Source organism: Salvelinus fontinalis, chromosome 15 (genome assembly GCF_029448725.1).
Source record: "Salvelinus fontinalis isolate EN_2023a chromosome 15, ASM2944872v1, whole genome shotgun sequence".
Classification (NCBI taxonomy): domain Eukaryota; kingdom Metazoa; phylum Chordata; class Actinopteri; order Salmoniformes; family Salmonidae; genus Salvelinus; species Salvelinus fontinalis.
The window spans coordinates 16803950-16821850 of record NC_074679.1 but is presented as its reverse complement, the minus strand read 5'-3'; the positions used below and the strand labels follow the sequence as shown (position 1 = coordinate 16821850).

Below are 17901 nucleotides of genomic sequence, written 5' to 3'. Positions count from 1 at the left end.
AAGATAATGTCAAAAATAGCAATGGCCAAGACCAGGTAAGAGCACCATGTTGCCAACTGAGAGTATCTCAACAAGATAATCACCATTCTGTTTGTTTCTGTGTGTGGTGTGTTTGTTCTTTCATTGTGCAAAACATTACGTCAGCACACCACACCCACACAAGTGACATACATGTACATGTGAACAGAAGTGTTTGAGGCGACTCAGTGACCTAACACGACACAGGAAAAAGCAGAGGAGTGGATGGCTATTCCTGTGAAATAAGAGTTTCTGTTCTGTTTTTGTTTGTTTTGGTTGCTTCTGTTTTTGTTTGTACTTAGTGATTTGATGACATAGAGAAATGGATATTCCTCATTGTTGTGTCCTTATTTGGCTCTATGTCTTTCACCCGTTTTAGGTTGTGCTCCAGATTCCAGAAGTCCCTTTCACATGTCCCAACAGCAGTAGAACACCCACAATGACCTCACAGCAACTCCAACCATACTCATCGACACTGTAAACAATATACTGTACTACACATTTAGCTCAGCAAGCTAATTTAGTTTGTTTTTATGTGAGTGGGCCGGGTGGTAAGCTGTCTAACTGCCAAAGTCCTGAAGAGCCTGGCAGCCCCAGCCCTAGCTAGCTCAGAAAATGTTAGTGACTTGGACTGCCAATGGGTTGGGTTGAGTTGGGGGGGCTGGCTGGCTGTGCTGGACGTTCCCAGCATGGGAGAGAGAGAAGTGGCATAGCTCAGCTGTCAGGAGTGGAGAGGGGAGCGAGGGACCCAGCCAGGCAGCCAGCCTCCAAACCAAACTGCTTCAGCTGCTAACAGCTCCTAGTGACTGCAGCATAGTAGTTAAATATAGACCTATGCGTTTGCCTCCGTCTCCACACTGAAAGACTGGGGACAAAGGAGGAGTAAATGAAAAGACCTGGACGTGTGACAAAGGACATCACACTGCTGCACCTCTCTCTCCCCGCTGAGCAACGGCTCCTTTCAAACACAGACAGAGTGGGAGTGGGAACAGAACTGTGCCTCCATGCCTGTCTCCCTCCTCCGCCAAGGCTTTCTCTCCTTTATTTTGTCTTTCTCACCCTCACTCCCTTGCATTCTCTTTCTGTCACAAACACTCTCCCACTGACTCCTCAAAAAGTGTATATCTTTGGCTGACTTACAGAGAAAGAAAAAGGGAGTGTGGTGAGAGAGAGAGACAAAGAGAGAGAGAGTGTAAAGAGAGTGTGTGCATGAGAGAGGGGTGAGAGGGAAGTAGGGAGAGTGGATAAGCGAGTAGAGAGAGAGCGAGAGAGAGGACTAGACCCAGCTCTTGTTGCTGTAGCATTTCCTTCTTGACCTGGAATCCTAGAGGAGGAGAAGTGCGAGAGCAGAGCTTGTCCATGGTGATGGCATTCATTCTGTAGCAGGGCAGCTGAACAGGAGTAGCATTAAGAAGAGGTCTTCAGAGGACATTCACATACAGAAGGGCAGACTGAGTCACTCCTGTAGGATTACCTTAAGCACCACTCCAAACCTAACCCTGGGGACCAGAAAGAACAGGTAAGAAAGTACAGCTTACTCTCTTCTACACAGTGTGCTCCAGTGAAAGCATGCTTCTCTCATCTCTACTCAGTGTGGGATGTTAAACCATGTGCCCATGCCGTGGCAGGAGATAAACTTATCAGCTGAAATGCTCTAGTATTATGAGTTTGAAATGCTGAGAGCTATTACTGTTGCTGGACTTTGTCAGTGCTGTTCTGCACAGATATACTGTAGGTTACAGAATACCGTGTGAAGGAACACTATTTTAATGGACTCTGTCTGCCTGCTTTGTGCAGTATGAATGGGTTCAAATCCATGCTGTCTACATACATTAAAACACATTGAGTTGATGACATGTTTTAAGAGAGGAAAGGTCTTTTGACTGTTCTCGGGAGGTAGAATGGTCATTAGGAGTTAGACACTGGCACTGAGACAGCACACACAGGAAAGAGAAAGTCATGAATCTAATGTACCATATAAATCACTACTTATTCCTCTGTCATTGTTATATAAAAGCAGTGTGAGAACCCCTTCTAGTGTTATACTAGCAAGAAAAGCCTTGTGAGGACTTAGAGCTGACAGCATAATCCAGACAAATAACGTTCTCCTGAGATATTTAGGCTGGGAGATAAGGAATAACTCATCCAGCTTCCTCCGTTAACATTAGGAATGGATCGTCTCCTCGAACCTTGTCCGGGGGGGTTCAACTTGTTGTGAAACAACATATTTTCTACGTGGTTATTCATTCATTTTAATTATGTCAAATTATTTCATTTATCACCAGGCCATCAATCATAGAACATGCATGTATATTTGGTTCTCATAAGAACTAATCAATTTGTGAAGACATACATCACACTGTCTAGCTGAGCCAAATGAAATGTGCAACATATCTCTCTTTTATAGGGAATGCAAGAAAAGGGTTCCAAAAGGGTTCTTCGACTGTCCGTATAGAATAACCCTTTTTGGTTCCAGGCAGAATCCTTTTGAGTTCCATGTAGCACCTTCTGTTGAAAGGATAATCACATGGAACCCCCTAAAAGTTCTACTTGGAACCAAACGGGTTCTACCTGGAACCAAACGGGTTCATCTACGTATGTGTTCTCCTAAGGTGACAGTCGAAGAACCCTTTTAGGTTCTAGATAGCACCTTTTTTTCTTAGAGTGTTCAGGCATACTTTAAGTTAACTGTCATCCATCTCCTTAGCACCTATCTGTCTCTGTATTGCTCCTAATGCAGACCAGCTCTGGAAGAGAGAGGAGAGCTAACTGTTCACACTCCAGCTGATGTGGTCCCCTAACACTTAATAATATCATGGTAGATACAGGGAGGAGGGGGAGAGAGAGAGATCTGTCATTAATATTTCTGCCACTTTGTCCAGGTCAGGGATAAGGAGATCCTTTCCTAATGTTAGTTTGAGTGGTTTACTTGAGTCTTGTGTGTTTTGTATCCAGGGGTTACTAAAGTTCATTCTTTTTACAATGTTTGAAGAGTAATCAAGTCAGACATATCTATTCAGACAGACCAAGCTGTCATAGGCTTATCTATTCAGACAGACCAAGCTATGTCATTGGCTCATACAAGTGGCACAGGTGCAGAGAGAGTATTCGCTTACTCAAACTGCGTCCCTCTCCACTGAGATGCCCGTCGCCTCAAATCACCTTATGTCACTACATTATTATGATCTTGTATCACTTACTTCTGATCAGTGAGATGATAAGGACATGGCTAAGTTATGAGGTAATGTAGCTCTTTCAGCAGTGGTAGATTGGGAAAAAGATACCACTCCACTGTGGTGTTTATCGACCAGGCTTTTCCATTGACAGCACACTGTAGCAATGGACAGCCAGTTCTTAATTGTATTTTGTGTAGCCTGCATAGCGATTCTGGTAGGATGTAGGCTACGTCATGCACTTGGCTTGGAAATGTCTACAACATTGGATAGAAAGTATCCAATGCTGTAGTTATAGAGAGGGAGCGAGCGTATATGTTAAGGGTGATTGTATCTGCCTGGCATGTGTCCACTGTCCAGTGCACTGCCATCAGCACTCTCTGGAATGATCTGGTAACAGAGGTCTGCTTCACGTGGTCAACTCGTCGCTTTTGGGAGTGGGCCAGACTGTAGCCTGTAGTGTGTTGTGTGAGTGGGGGAGGTTGGAGGAGTGACCCTGGCTCTGTCCCTTGTTGAGGCCAGACAGAGGGAGCTGGGCTGGGGCTGGTCACTATACTCCCAGTGGTCACAGTGGTGCAGCCTTCAGACCTGCTGGTGAGATTCGGCAACAGCTGTCCCCGGCACGTGTCATCCCCATTACTATGACACTAAGCCATGAATGTAGAGAATGTGTTCCAGACCTTCTGGGTTTTACATAGAATAATGCTTCTTACGTTTCCATGTTTTGAAGTGTAAAGGAAAACCACAGTGCTTCAGCAGCATACATGGAATGACCATGCAGCTGGTGGGCTTTGCTCTCTTATAAAGTTCATAGTAAACCATCTTGACATTCTCCAAATATTGTGACGAGTGAAGTCCTCTCCTTCAATGTGATATCTTAAAGGAATCTTTTAAATCCTAAGCCTTTTGTATGTCACAGATGTATCTATATTAATCGTCAGTAGCTTGGGATAGTGATGCTATTCATTGCAAATGGTTCTGGCCCTATTCTAACTGACCTTCGCCCTCTCTTCTCGCTAGAAAAAGCAGTCATTCCAAGAAACTTCTTGCTGAACTTTTGAAAGGTTCAGGTAGGGAGACTGAATTCCCTGAAGTGAGTCTTATTGTAGTAATAACTGATCTCAAGTCAACCAGGCTGCGTCTCGCTTCCTGTCTTCCTCCCAGTCAGTGGGGGAGTGACATCATGATAGACTGCTGGAGACTTCCATTTCTTCTGTGATGTCATTTATTTGGATGGTTTTGCACATATTTGCTGACCAATCCATGATTCAGAAATAGAGCTGCCTTATCGCCCTGGGTTCTCAGTGTCTGCAGTGGCTGACTGTTGGAGTTTTTTTAATAAATTTTTTATTTAACCTTTATTTAACTAGGCAACTCTTGAGTTGGACAGACGACTCAAGTTAGGCTAAATGTGTATAACTTTTTTTCAGCAGTGTGAAAGGGTCATGTAATGTCATGTAATGTCATGTGCATCACACATGGACAGATCAGAGCAGACCATGAAATTGTATGGAATTATGGCCTAGTAAGGGGCGCAACTTTGGTTTTAGAAGTGGGGGGGACATAATATATATATACACTCCAAATAGCCTACCCGACCACTCGGAGGCGTCCGCATGGTCCTACAGCACACTGTTGCCTCGTTTTGTATCACATTCCAATGATAAAACTGGAGGGGACAAAAATCCAATTTCAGAATGTGGGTGTGTTCACATGTATGTGAGTGTGCTTCACCCATGTGTAATTTGCAGCCTCTATATGGTCTTTTTGCAACATTCAGAACATGCCTTGTTCCCCGCCCCCTTAGAATCTCCTTTTAAACATGATATCCAATCATGTCATGTTACTCAAGGAATTTGGTGCTTGATTGGTTGGTGTCCATTTACAGATTCTGTAAACCTACTCCATGCTGTTCCCTCAATAGATCAAGTGAATTGGGTTGCTACCCAGCACAGTAGAGTAGTGAATATCATATCTGTTGGCTCTTGGAGACAAACAAGCTTCATTCAGAGCAAAAGGAGATAAATGTACACATGTACGATCTTAATTTTATCACCCTGTTTCAGGAGAACTTGCAATGCAGGAAATTTAAAATGTGTAGTGTGAGGTTTAAAAGGGCTTCTGTAATTTCCACTTGTCAGAGTCTGAAATGTCAGACTTGATTTTCACTTACGAAAAATGTATCAACCCCTACAAAAATGTCCATCAATTATTATCCACATAATAACGCACATTTCCTATTGCTGCAGGATTATTTTACTGCTGTAGCAAACTGGCTCAAATTAAGATCCTACATCTGTATGTGAATTGCATTGCCTTTGATAGGCCTACAGTGTACATACAGTATTAGGGCCTACTAGATGCACCATCTTCATCTACTGAAGGTCCCTGTAGAACTTCTGTCCCTCATGTACAGATAAAGTCAGAAGTTTACATACACCTTAGCCAAATACATTTAAACTCAGTTTTTCACAATTCCTGACATTTAATCCTAGTAACAATTCCCTGTCTTAGCTCAGTTAGGGTCACCACTTTATTTGAAGAATGTGAAATGTCAGAATAATAGTAGAGAGAATGATTTCTTTCAGCTTTTATTTATTTCATCACATTCCCAGTGGGTCAGAAGTTTACATACACTCAATTAGTATTTGGTAGCATTGCCTTTAAATTGTTTAACTTGGGTCAAACGTTTCAGGTAGCCTTCCACAAGCTTCCCACAATAAGTTGGGTGAATTTTGGCCCATTCCTCCTGACAGAGCTGGTGTAACTGAGTCAGGTTCGTAGGCCTCCTTGCTCGCACACGCTTTTTCAGTTCTGCCAACAAATTTCTATGGGATTGAGGTCAGGGCTTTGTGATGGCAACTCCAATGCCTTGACTTTGTTGTCCTTAAGCCATTTGCCACAACTTTGGAATTATGCTTGGGGTCATTGTCCATTTGGAAGACCCATTTGCTGTAACGGCGGTCCTCCTCCTCTTCGACCGAAAAGGAGGAGTATTGAGGAAACCAAGGCGCAGCGAAGTTTGAACACATATTTATTTAAACGAAAACACGAACTTGATTAAACTAACAAAACAACAAACGGTGTAGACAGACCTAAACGACGAACTTACATAAAACAAGTAGAACGCATGAATAGGACAATTAGACTACACAAACCGTAACAGTCCCGTATGGTGCAAACAATTACACAGACACGGAAAACAATCACCCACAACGAACACTGTGACAACGCCTACCTAAATATGACTCTTAATTAGAGGAACGCCAAACACCTGCCTCTAATTAAGAGCCATACCAGGCAACCCAAAACCAACACAGAAACAGAAAACATAGAATGCCCACCCAACCTCACGTCCTGACCAACTAACACACATAACAAACTAACATAAATAGGTCAGGAACGTGACATAACCCCCCCCATAAGGTGCGAACTCCGGGCGCACCAGCACAAAGTCTAGGGGAGGGTCTGGGTGGGCATCTGACCACGGTGGTGGCTCAGGCTCCGGGCGAGGTCCCCACCCCACCATAGTCAATCCCAACCTCCATCTACCCCTAAAAATGCCCACCCATATCCCACAAAATCCTCTTTGTAACATCCATGACAGGGACAGCACCGGGACAGAGGGATAAATCAAGACAGAGGGATAGATAAGAATAAAGAGGTAGATCAAGATAGAGAGGGAGATCATAATAGAGGGGCAACTCCGGACTGAAAGGCAGCTCCGGACAGAGAGACAGCTCTGGACTGAGGGGCAGTTCTGGGTATATAGCCCTTTCTGGCTGAAGGGCAGCTCATGGCTGACTGACGAATCTGGACGCTCATGGCAGGCTGACGGCTCTCGACGCTCATGGCAGGCTGACGGCTCTCGACGCTCATGGCTGGCTGACGGCTCTCGACGCTCATGGCTGGCTGACGGCTCTCGACGCTCATGGCTGGCTGACGGCTCTCGACGCTCATGGCTGGCTGACGGCTCTCGACGCTCATGGCAGGCTGACGGCTCTCGACGCTCATGGCAGGCTGACGGCTCTCGACGCTCATGGCTGGCTGACGGCTCTCGACGCTCATGGCTGGCTGACGGCTCTCGACGCTCATGGCTGGCTGACGGCTCTCGACGCTCATGGCTCTCTGACGGCTCTGGCTGCTCATGGCTCGCTGGCGGCTCTGGCAGATCCTGTCTGGTTGGCGGCTCTGGCAGATCCTGTCTGGTTGGCGGCTCTGGCAGATCCTGTCTGGTTGGCGGCTCTGGCAGATCCTGTCTGGTTGGCGGCTCTGGCAGATCCTGTCTGGCGGGCGGCTCTAGCGGCAACTGTCTGGCGGGCGGCTCTAGCGGCTCCTGTCTGGCGGACGGCTCTGTAGGCTCATGGCAGACGGGCGGCTTTGCAGGCTCATGGCAGACGGATGGCTCAGACGGCGCTGGGGAGACGGATGGCTCAGACGGCGCTGGGGAGACGGATGGCTCAGATGGCGCTGGTGAGACGGATGGCTCAGATGGCGCTGGTGAGACGGATGGCTCTGGCCGGATAAGGCGCACTGTAGACCTAGTGCGTGGTGCCGGAACTGGAGGCACCGGGCTAAGGACACGCACCTTCATACTAGTGCGGGGAGCAGGGACAGGGCACACTGTACTCTCAAAGCCCACTCTATACCTGGTGCGTGGTACCGGCACTGGTGACACCGGGCTGAGGACAAGCACATCAGGATTAGTAGGGGGAGAAGATACAGTGTGTACAGGGCTCTGGAGACGCACAGGAGGCTTAGTGCGTGGTGCCGGAACTGGAGGCACCGAACTGGATACACGCACTACAGGGAGAGTGCGTGGAGGAGGAACAGGGCTCAGGAGACGCACTGGTAGCCTAGTGCGTAATGTAGGCACTGTAGGTACTAGGCTGGGGCGGGGAGGTGGCGCCGGAAATACCGGACCGTGGAGGCGTACTGGCACTCTTGAGCATTGAGCCTGCCCAACCTTACCTGGTTGAATACTCCCGGTCGCCCGACCAGTGCGGGGAGGTGGAATAACCCGCACCGGCCTATGTAGGCGAACCGGGGAAACCATGCGTAAGGCAGGTGCCATGTATGCCGTCCCGAGGAGACGCACTGGAGACCAGACGCTTTGAGCCGGCCTCATGACACCTGGCTCAATACCCAATCTAGCCCTACCAGTGCGGGGAGGTGGAATAACCCGCACTGGGCCATGCACTCGTACAGGAGACACCGTGCGCTCTACTGCGTAACACGGCGCCTGCCCGTACTCCCGCTCTCCACGGTAAGCCTGGGAAGTGGGCGCAGGTCTCCTACCTGCCCTTGGCCCACTACCTCTTAGCCCCCCCCCCCCCCCCCAAGAAATTTTTGGGTGTTACTCACGGGCTTTTTGGGCTTCCGTGCCAGACGCTTTCCCTCATAACTCCGGTTCCTCTCTCCGGTAGCCTCTGCTCTCCTCAGTGCCTCCAGCTGTTCCCATGGGAGGCGATCCCTACCAGCCAGGATCTCCTCCCATGTGTAGCAACCTTTCCCGTCCAATATATCGTCCCAAGTCCATTCCTCCTTCTTTTCCTGTCCCTTACTCCGTTTACTCCGCTGCTTGGCTCTGGATTGGTGGGTGATTCTGTAACGGCGGTCCTCCTCCTCTTCGACCGAAAAGGAGGAGTATTGAGGAAACCAAGGCGCAGCAATGTTTGAACACATATTTATTTAAACGAAAACACGAACTTGATTAAACTAACAAAACAACAAACGGTGTAGACAGACCTAAACGACGAACTTACATAAAACAAGTAGAACGCATGAATAGGACAATTAGACTACACAAACCGTAACAGTCCCGTATGGTGCAAACAATTACACAGACACGGAAAACAATCACCCACAACGAACACTGTGACAACGCCTACCTAAATATGACTCTTAATTAGAGGAACGCCAAACACCTGCCTCTAATTAAGAGCCATACCAGGCAACCCAAAACCAACACAGAAACAGAAAACATAGAATGCCCACCCAACCTCACGTCCTGACCAACTAACACACATAACAAACTAACATAAATAGGTCAGGAACGTGACATTTGCGACCAAGCTTTACGTTCCTGACTGATGCCTTGAGATGTTGCTTCAATATATCCACATAATTGTCCTCCCTCATGATGCCATCTATTTTGTGAAGTGCACCAGTCCCTCCTGCAGCCAAGCACCCCCACAAAATGATGCTGCCACCCCCGTGCTTCGCGGCTTAGATGGTGTTCTTCAGCTTGCAAGCCTCCACCTTTTTACTCCAAACATAACGATGGTCATTATGACCAAACAGTTCTATTTTTGTTTCATCAGACCAGAGGACATTTCTCCAAAAAGTACAATCTTTGTCCCCATGTGCAGTTGCAAACCATAGTCTGACTTTTTATGGCGGTTTTGGAGCAGTGGCTTCTTCCTTGCTGAGCGGCCTTTCAGGTTATGTCGATATAGGACTCGTTTTACTGTGGATATCAATACTTTTGTACCTGTTTCCACCAGAATCTTCACAAGGTCATTTGTTGTTGTTCTGGGATTGATTTGCACTTTTTACACCAAAGTACGTTCATCTCTAGGAGACAGAACGCGTCTCCTTCCTGAGCGGTATGACAGCTGCGTGGTCCCATGGTGTTTATACTTGCGTACTATTGTTTGTGCAGATCAATGTGGTACCTTCAGGCATTTGGAAATTGCTCCCAAGGATGAACCAGACTTGTGGAGGTCTACAATTTTTTTTCTGAGGTTTTGTCTGATTTCTTTTGATTTTCCCATGATGTTAAGCAAAGAGGCACTGAGTTTGAAGGTAGGCCTTGAAATACATCCACAGGTACATCTCCAATTGACTCAAATTATGTCAATTAGCCTATCAGAAGCTTCTAAAGCCATGACATCATTTTCTGGAATTTTCCAAGCTGTTTAAAGTCACAGTCCACTTAGTGTATGTACACTTCTGACCCACTGGGATTGTGATACAGTGAGTTGTAAGTGAAATAATCTGTCTGTAAACATTTTTTGGAAAAATTATTTGTGTCATGCATAAATTAGATGTCCTAACCGACTTGCCAAAACTATAGTTTGTTAACAATAAATGTGTGTAGCGGTTGAAAAACTAGTTTTAATGACTCCAACCTAAGTGTATGTAAACTTCCGACTTCAACTGTATGTGTCTTCCTTCTGTCATACATGACACTGCTGGGACTCCGTCCTCCTGGTGTTAAAAATACTTGTTTTTGCTAATGGTAGAAACTCATTGAACCTCATCTGCAATCAGAAGACTGTGTATGTAATGTGGTGATGAAGAGGATACAACGAGTAGAAACCTTGTAGGGAAAGTAATATTCTGCCCCAGCAGGATGACATGTCAGGTGTAAGAAATATTGATGCAGAGTATAAATAGAAGTAGGCCAGATCACTAGACAAACTGCACCATGGCCAATATACATATACAGTAACCAACAGAACTGGGACCATGTCATCTAGTATTTATAAATTCTAAGTGAAACAAAGTATTATGAAATTCCAAGTGAAATAAGAATATATTGTAAACACAAATTCCATGTGTAATTTAGTGATATAATACCAATCAACAAGAAATATGTATACTGTAAGTGTGTTCAGCTGTCTCAACCGACAAAAGACGTCATCACTCTTCAGTTTAACTAAATTTGCCTCTGAAACACGTCTGTTATGTAATATTTGACCCTGAAAGGTCACTGTTTGTCTGCAGAGGAATGTGTCTGCAGAAAGCTGAGACATACCAGTCTGTAGCAGTACATGGAAAAGAGGGACTTGTAAAAACAGTAATACTAACATTTGAATCACGACAATCTCTGTAACAGTTTTGAGTCAAGGTTGATTAAAACATCTGTTTATTGAAATTCTGATATTTTCTGGTAGAGTCATGTTTTCCTTGTTAAGATGGAATTGCCTTTGGACCCCACAGTATTTGATCAGGTCTGCAGGCGTGGTGCGTTGCTAAACTCCTTCATGCTGAGGCACAGTTCCCAGCCCATATTTAGTCACGTTGGGTTCATAGCGTGGCTACCCACTGGGCATGGACGACAGTTCAACGTCTATTTTTGATTTACATTTGGTTGAGTTGTCAACTAAGGTCAATTCAATGTGAAATCAACCAAAAATATTACTATGACATTGGATTTAGGTGAAAAGTTGGTTGAAAAAAATACGAAATTGCCTTACGCTGATGACTTTTTGCAAATCCAATGAGTTGTCCACATTGATTCAACGTCATCACATTGAAATGACGTGGAAACAACACGTTGATTCAACTAGTTTTTGCCCAGTGAGTATATCAAACTCCCCCAATCAAACTATACGTTTTTCCAAAGAGTTCGGAGGGCCCCTGAAATCCCGACAACTGCTGTCACTCGTGTCTCAGGGAGCAGGAGCTATCTATCAACTAAGGCTGACATCACAGGCCAAATCAGGACCATGTAGCCATGCAGTCTGGGAGGGACCTCTGGAGGAGCACTGGGAGAAGAGGTAGAGGTCTCACACAAACAACAACAACTCTAGACAGGTCTGGGAAAGACTTCACATCCACTGGCTAAATCAGGCCCTCCAACAAAGTTTGTTTATTTTCACGGTATGTCCACACACCTTGTGGTTGAATTTGGATTGTATGTAGGTGGTGTAGCTGTAGCCAAACATTGTTGCTTTTCAATGATCATTTGAGCAGTATGTTGTGCCCCAACCTAAAGCAGTTGGACTCCCTTTCAGTGAAAGGCATCTGTTAACTTGCTGATCACAGCTAAAGTGATAGGGCTCCTTTTCTCCAGCATGGACCAGGAGAACGTGTGTTGGGGTCGGAGACCCTATAAATACCCTGAGTGACAGCTGGCCATGACCGCCAGGGTCTAGCCTGGCTATGTGGGGGTAGACATGGGACCCAACCTTACTTTAGTCCCATGCCTTCACAGGCCCCACAGATCATTAGGCCCTGGCCTTCTCATCAGAGGGAACTTGGGCGTTTGATGCAGGCAGTCAGACAGTAACATACTACAGATGACTTGGATTCCATGGATTTGTGGGCATGCTGGTCAGGGGTACCCAGTGAGGGCTCATTGTCCATTAGCCAGCTCCCTCCACATTAGGGAAGAAGGGAATGCAACATGCAGGAATGGTATGTGAGGCTCAGAGGCAACGTGGCTTTGGAATCCCCATTTGCCCTCTTAGAATTCACTTCACTCACAACAGTTGCAAACCATTTAGCTGAAACGGAGAGTCATGCTGTAGGAATCTGATTGAAATGTAAATATAAAACACAACAATTGGAAGGAGTTAAGGGTATTGAGAAGGTTTTGTTATCATTGCGCCTTGGTGAAATTGGAGTAATAGATCATTATCCTGAAATGGTCTATTTGAACAGTGTCCAGTCGGCTATCTATCTAACCTCAGTTCCATGTGAATGTTGAGCTTTCCCTGCTTAACTCCCAATCAGCTCATTACCCTTGAATCAAAGTAATGCATGTTCCAGCTGATAGCATTACACTATACATACAGAACTGTGGGAATAAGAACCGGTTTAATTAAACTGTGCTAGAGGAAAAATAAATGTGTTCTTGGAGTTTGGAATCATAGGTGGAAGCCAAAGGAGCCAGAAGTTGGAGCTAAAGTATTTATCCAAAGTTAAATGGAGGATGAAGCCCAAATTGACTAGGGAGAAGTGATACTGACTCTACAGAGCTGTTGCATAGTTACATATTGGAAGTGTGCATGTACTTGAATAATAAATGCAAGTTTTACTTTGAATGTACTTAGGTTCATGTCCTGACCATGAGTTCAAAACAATATCCAGAGTTTTGAAGTACGTAGGTGCTTTCAAAATATGGTCTCCATCGATTGTGTCTGATTCCTCTCTGACCTCTTACAACCTCTCTTAACTCACCTTTTAAACCAGACGAAGACCACATAAATGTGTGATCAGTTGAGAGCCAGTGGATTGGTCACTGTGTTATTCTTATCTCAGTGGTTACAGTAATACTCAGTAAAGCCTATCGATCCAAACACTGTGGTGAACAGTGGTGTAAAGTGCTTAAGTAAAAATACTATAAAGTACTACTTAAGTCGTTTTTCTGGGGTATCTGTACTTTATTTTACTATTTACCTAACACCAGTCTCAACGTCAACAGTGAAGAGGCGACTCCGGGATGCTGGCCTTCTAGTCAGAGTTCCTCTCTCCAGTGTCTGTGTTCTTTAGCTCATCTTAATCTTTTATTTTTATTGGCCAGTCTGAGATATGGCCTTTTCTTTGAAACTCTGCTTAGAAGGCCAGCATCCCGGAGTCGCCTCTTCACTGTTGGCGTTGGGACTGGTCTTTTGCGTGTACTATTTAATGAAGCTGCCAGTTGAGGACTTGTTAGGTGTCTGTTTCTCAAACTAGACACTCTAATGTACTTGTCCTCTTGCTCAGTTGTGCACCGGGGCCTCCCACTCCTCTTTCTATTCTGGTTAGAGCCAGTTTGCGCTGTTCTGTGAAGGGAGTAGTACACACCTTTGTACGAGATCTTAGGTTTCTTGGAAATTTCTTGCATGGAATAGCCTTCATTTCTCGGAACAAGAATAGACTGACGAGTTTCAGAAGAAAGTCTTTATTTCTAGCCATTTTGAGCCTGTAATCGAACCCAAAAATGCGGATGCTCCAGATACTCAACGAGTCTAAAGAAGGACAGTTTTATTGCTTCTTTAATCAGCACAACCGTTTTCAGCTGTGCTAACATAATTGCAAAAGGGTTTTTTAATGATCAATTAGCCTTTTAAAATGATAAACTTGGATTAGCTAACACAACGTGCCATTGGAATCTAATCTTTTGCTGGAGTCAAGTACAGTACAGTACTGTAGATGTTACATCATGTAACGGCAGTCTAGCTCTTCCTCCTCCTCGGACGAGGAGAGGCGAGAAGGATCAGAGGACCAATGTGCAGCGTGGTAATTAGACATAATGAATTTAATAAAACAAAACAAGACACTATACAAACTGACAAAACACACTAACCGTCACAGTCCCGTGTAGCACCAACACTGACACAGGAACAATCACCCACAAACAAACAGTGAGAACAGCCTACCTTAATATGGTTCTCAATCAGAGGAAACGTCAAACACTTGCCTCTAATTGAGAACCATATCAGGCAACACATTTAACCCAACATAGAAACAGACAAACTAGACACACAACATAGAATTCCCACCCAGCTCACGTCCTGACCAACACTAAACAAGCAAAACACATACGAACTCTGGTCAGGATGTTACACATCATCAAGGCATAGAGTGTAACCTTGGTACCCTTTATCCTTGGCTGCACCTGTCCTGGCAGGGCTGAGGAGCGGCATAGCAGTGGGTACTGGGTAGTCTACTGTGCTAGAGAAAATCACTCCAGTTTAACTCAATGTGATGTAATTATACTGTAATGTACTACGGGGCATGGAAAGCAGTCTGAGTAGCCCAATTCAGCACTTGAGATGGCTTTTCTTCTCTCTTATTTTGGAAGATCTTTTCTTTCAACCCTTTCTTGCACCTGGACCTTTTTCCAGGAAACATTTGAGATTAGGGTAGATTCGTTTCAGACGCCATTAAGTCATTCTGATCAGTAAGAGCTCTGCAGAGTCAGACCGCTACTAAAGAGGAAGATAAACAAATCCCTGAGGAGTGAGCTGAAACCTCCAGTGAACCGCTGTCAGAACCCTGTATCACACATACATACAGTACAGTCAGGCCTGCTTTGCTCCCAGTCTCATAGCTCTCCTAGTGAACATCTTGTTTTCATCGAGGTTAGAATGAGTTACGGTTCTTTATTGATGTTCACAGTCCCAGTGTTGTGCTGTTCTGGCTACGGATTGCGTTGTTTCAACGGTCCCAAGGAGGTGGGTCACACACCTAATTGAGCCTCGAACTGATCTCAGAGCAGAGAGAGCGGTGGAGTCGTGTAGGGGAGAGAGAATGTGTGACATAGTTCTGTGAGCTCACTCAGCTCAAGACGGCTCTGAGGATGAGTCAGGGGTCGTGTGACATCACCTGCAAGGGAATTGTTCCTTATCTGTCAGTAATGATAAAAGTACTGATGTCATACTGTACCAGAACAGGATCACAGAGAGAACACTTGCTCACAGTAAGGGGACTGTAGTTGTTCCATTAATCACAACTCCTTCAAGGGACTGTAGTTGTTCCATCAATCACAACTCCTTCAAGGGACTGTAGTTGTTCCATCAATCACAACTCCTTCAGGGACCTGTAGTTGTTCCATTAATCACAACTCCTTCAGGGGCCTGTAGTTGTTCCATTAATCACAACTCCTTCAGGGGACTGTAGTTGTTCCATTAATCACAACTCCTTCAGGGGACTGTAGTTGTTTCATTAATCACAACTCCTTCAGGGGACTGTAGTTGTTCCATTAATCACAACTCCTTCAAGGGACTGTAGTTGTTTCATTAATCACAACTCCTTCAGGGGACTGTAGTTGTTCCATTAATCACAACTCCTTCAGGGGACTGTAGTTGTTTCATTAATCACAACTCCTTCAGGGGCCTGTAGTTGTTTCATTAATCACAACTCCTTCAGGGACCTGTAGTTGTTTCATTAATCACAACTCCTTCAGGGGACTAGTTGTTCCATTAATCACAACTCCTTCAAGGGACTGTAGTTGTTCCATTAATCACAACTCTTTCAGGGAGTAGGTGTAACGGCTGTCTTTCGGTGAGTTAGTAGACCAAGGCGCAGCGGGTTGTGAATACATAATGACTTTATTGCAAGACGAATAACAGACACGAAATACACTTGACTAATTTACAAAATAACAAAACGAACTAGACAGACCTAAACTACGAACTTACATGAAACGAAGAACACATGAACAGGAACGACCGAACGAACGAGACGAGACAGTACCGTGTGGTGCAAAAACACAGACACAGCGACAATCACCCACAAACAAACAGTGAGAACAACCTACCTTAATATGACTCTCAATTAGAGGAAAACGCAAAACACCTGCCTCTAATTAAGAGCCATACCAGGCAACCCAAAACCAACATAGAAACGGAAAACATAGACTGCCCACCCAAAACTCACGCCCTGACCATCACACACATACAACACAACGGAAAACAGGTCAGGAACGTGACAGAACCCCCCCCTCAAGGTGCGAACTCCGGGCGCACCCCTAAAACTCAAGGGGAGGGTCTGGGTGGGCATCTGTCCGCGGTGGCGGCTCCGGCGGGGGACGAGGACACCACTCCACCACTGTCTTTGTCCCCCTCCTTAGCGTCCTTTGAGTGGCGACCCTCGCCCCCAACCATGGTCCAGGAACCTTTACTAAGGCCCCTCCTACATAGAGGAGACAGCTCAGGACAGAGAGGTAGCTCAGGACAGAGAGGTAGCTCCGGACAGAGGGACAGCTTAGGACAGAGGGACAGCTTAGGACAGAGGGACAACTCTGTACTAATGGCAACTCCGGACTGGGTGGCAGCTCCGGACTGAGTGGCAGCTCATGACTGAGTGGCAGCTCATGACTGAGTGGCAGCTCATGACTGAGTGGCAGCTCATGACTGAGTGGCAGCTCATGACTGTAGGGCAGCTCATGACTGTAGGGCAGCTCATGACTGTAGGGCAGCTCATGACTGTAGGGCAGCTCATGACTGTAGGGCAGCTCATGACTTTAGGGCAGCTCATGACTGTAGGGCAGCTCATGACTGTAGGGCAGCTCATGACTGTAGGGCAGCTCATGACTGTAGGGCAGCTCATGACTGTTGGGCAGCTCATGACAGAAGGGCAGCTCATGACTGTAGGGTAGCTCATGACTGGAGGGCAGCTCATGACTGGAGGGCAGCTCATGACTGGAGGGCAGCTCATGACTGGCTGGCGGCTCTGGCAGCTCCTGACTGTCTGGCGGCTCTGGCAGCTCCTGACTGACGGACGGCTCTAGCGGCTCCTGACTGACGGACGGCTCTAATGGCTCGGGACAGACGGGCGGCTCTAATGGCTCGTGGCAGACGGATGGCTCAGAAGGCGCTGGGCAGACGGATGGCTCAGAAGGCGCTGGGCAGACGGATGGCTCAGAAGGCGCTGGGCAGACGGATGGCTCAGAAGGCGCTGGGCAGACGGATGGCTCAGACGGCGCTGGGCAGACAGATGGCTCAGACGGCGCTGGGCAGACAGATGGCTCAGACGGCGCTGGGCAGACAGATGGCTCAGACGGCGCTGGGCAGACAGATGGCTCAGACGGAGCTGGGCAGACAGGCAGTGCAGAAGGCGTTGGGCAGACGGCCGACTCTGCCCTGCTGAGGCGCACAGTAGGCCTGGTGCGTGGTGCCGGAACTGGAGGTACCGGGATGACGGCACGCACTTCAAGGCTAGTGCGGGGAGCAGGGACAGGGCACACTGACCTCTCGAAGCGCACTATAGGCCTGGTGCGTGGTACCGGAACTGGAGGTACCGGGCTGAGGGCACGCACCTCAGGGCGAGTGCGGGGAGAAGGAACAGTGCGTACAGGGCTCTGGAGACGCACAGATGGCTTAGTGCGTGGTGCCGGAACTGGAGGCACTGGGCTGGAGACACGCACCATAGGGAGAGTGCGTGGAGGAGGAACAGGGCTCTTAAAATGCACTGGAAGCCTGGTGCGTGGTGTAGGCACTGGTGGTACTGGGCTGGGGCGAGGAGGTAGCGCCGGAAATACCGGACCGTGTAG

At 46.6% G+C, this 17901-nt stretch overlaps 1 protein-coding gene across 1 annotated transcript in view; it reads left to right on the top strand.

The window, feature by feature from the left end:
• Positions 1-1212: 1212 nt before the first annotated feature.
• The window catches only part of LOC129811475 (filamin-A-interacting protein 1-like), a 36308-nt gene continuing 19619 nt past the window's right edge, over positions 1213-17901 (top strand). The window contains exon 1 of the mRNA XM_055862813.1: positions 1213-1537. The gene's annotated coding sequence lies outside the window, so the exon portion shown is untranslated. The remainder of the gene's footprint in view (positions 1538-17901) is intronic.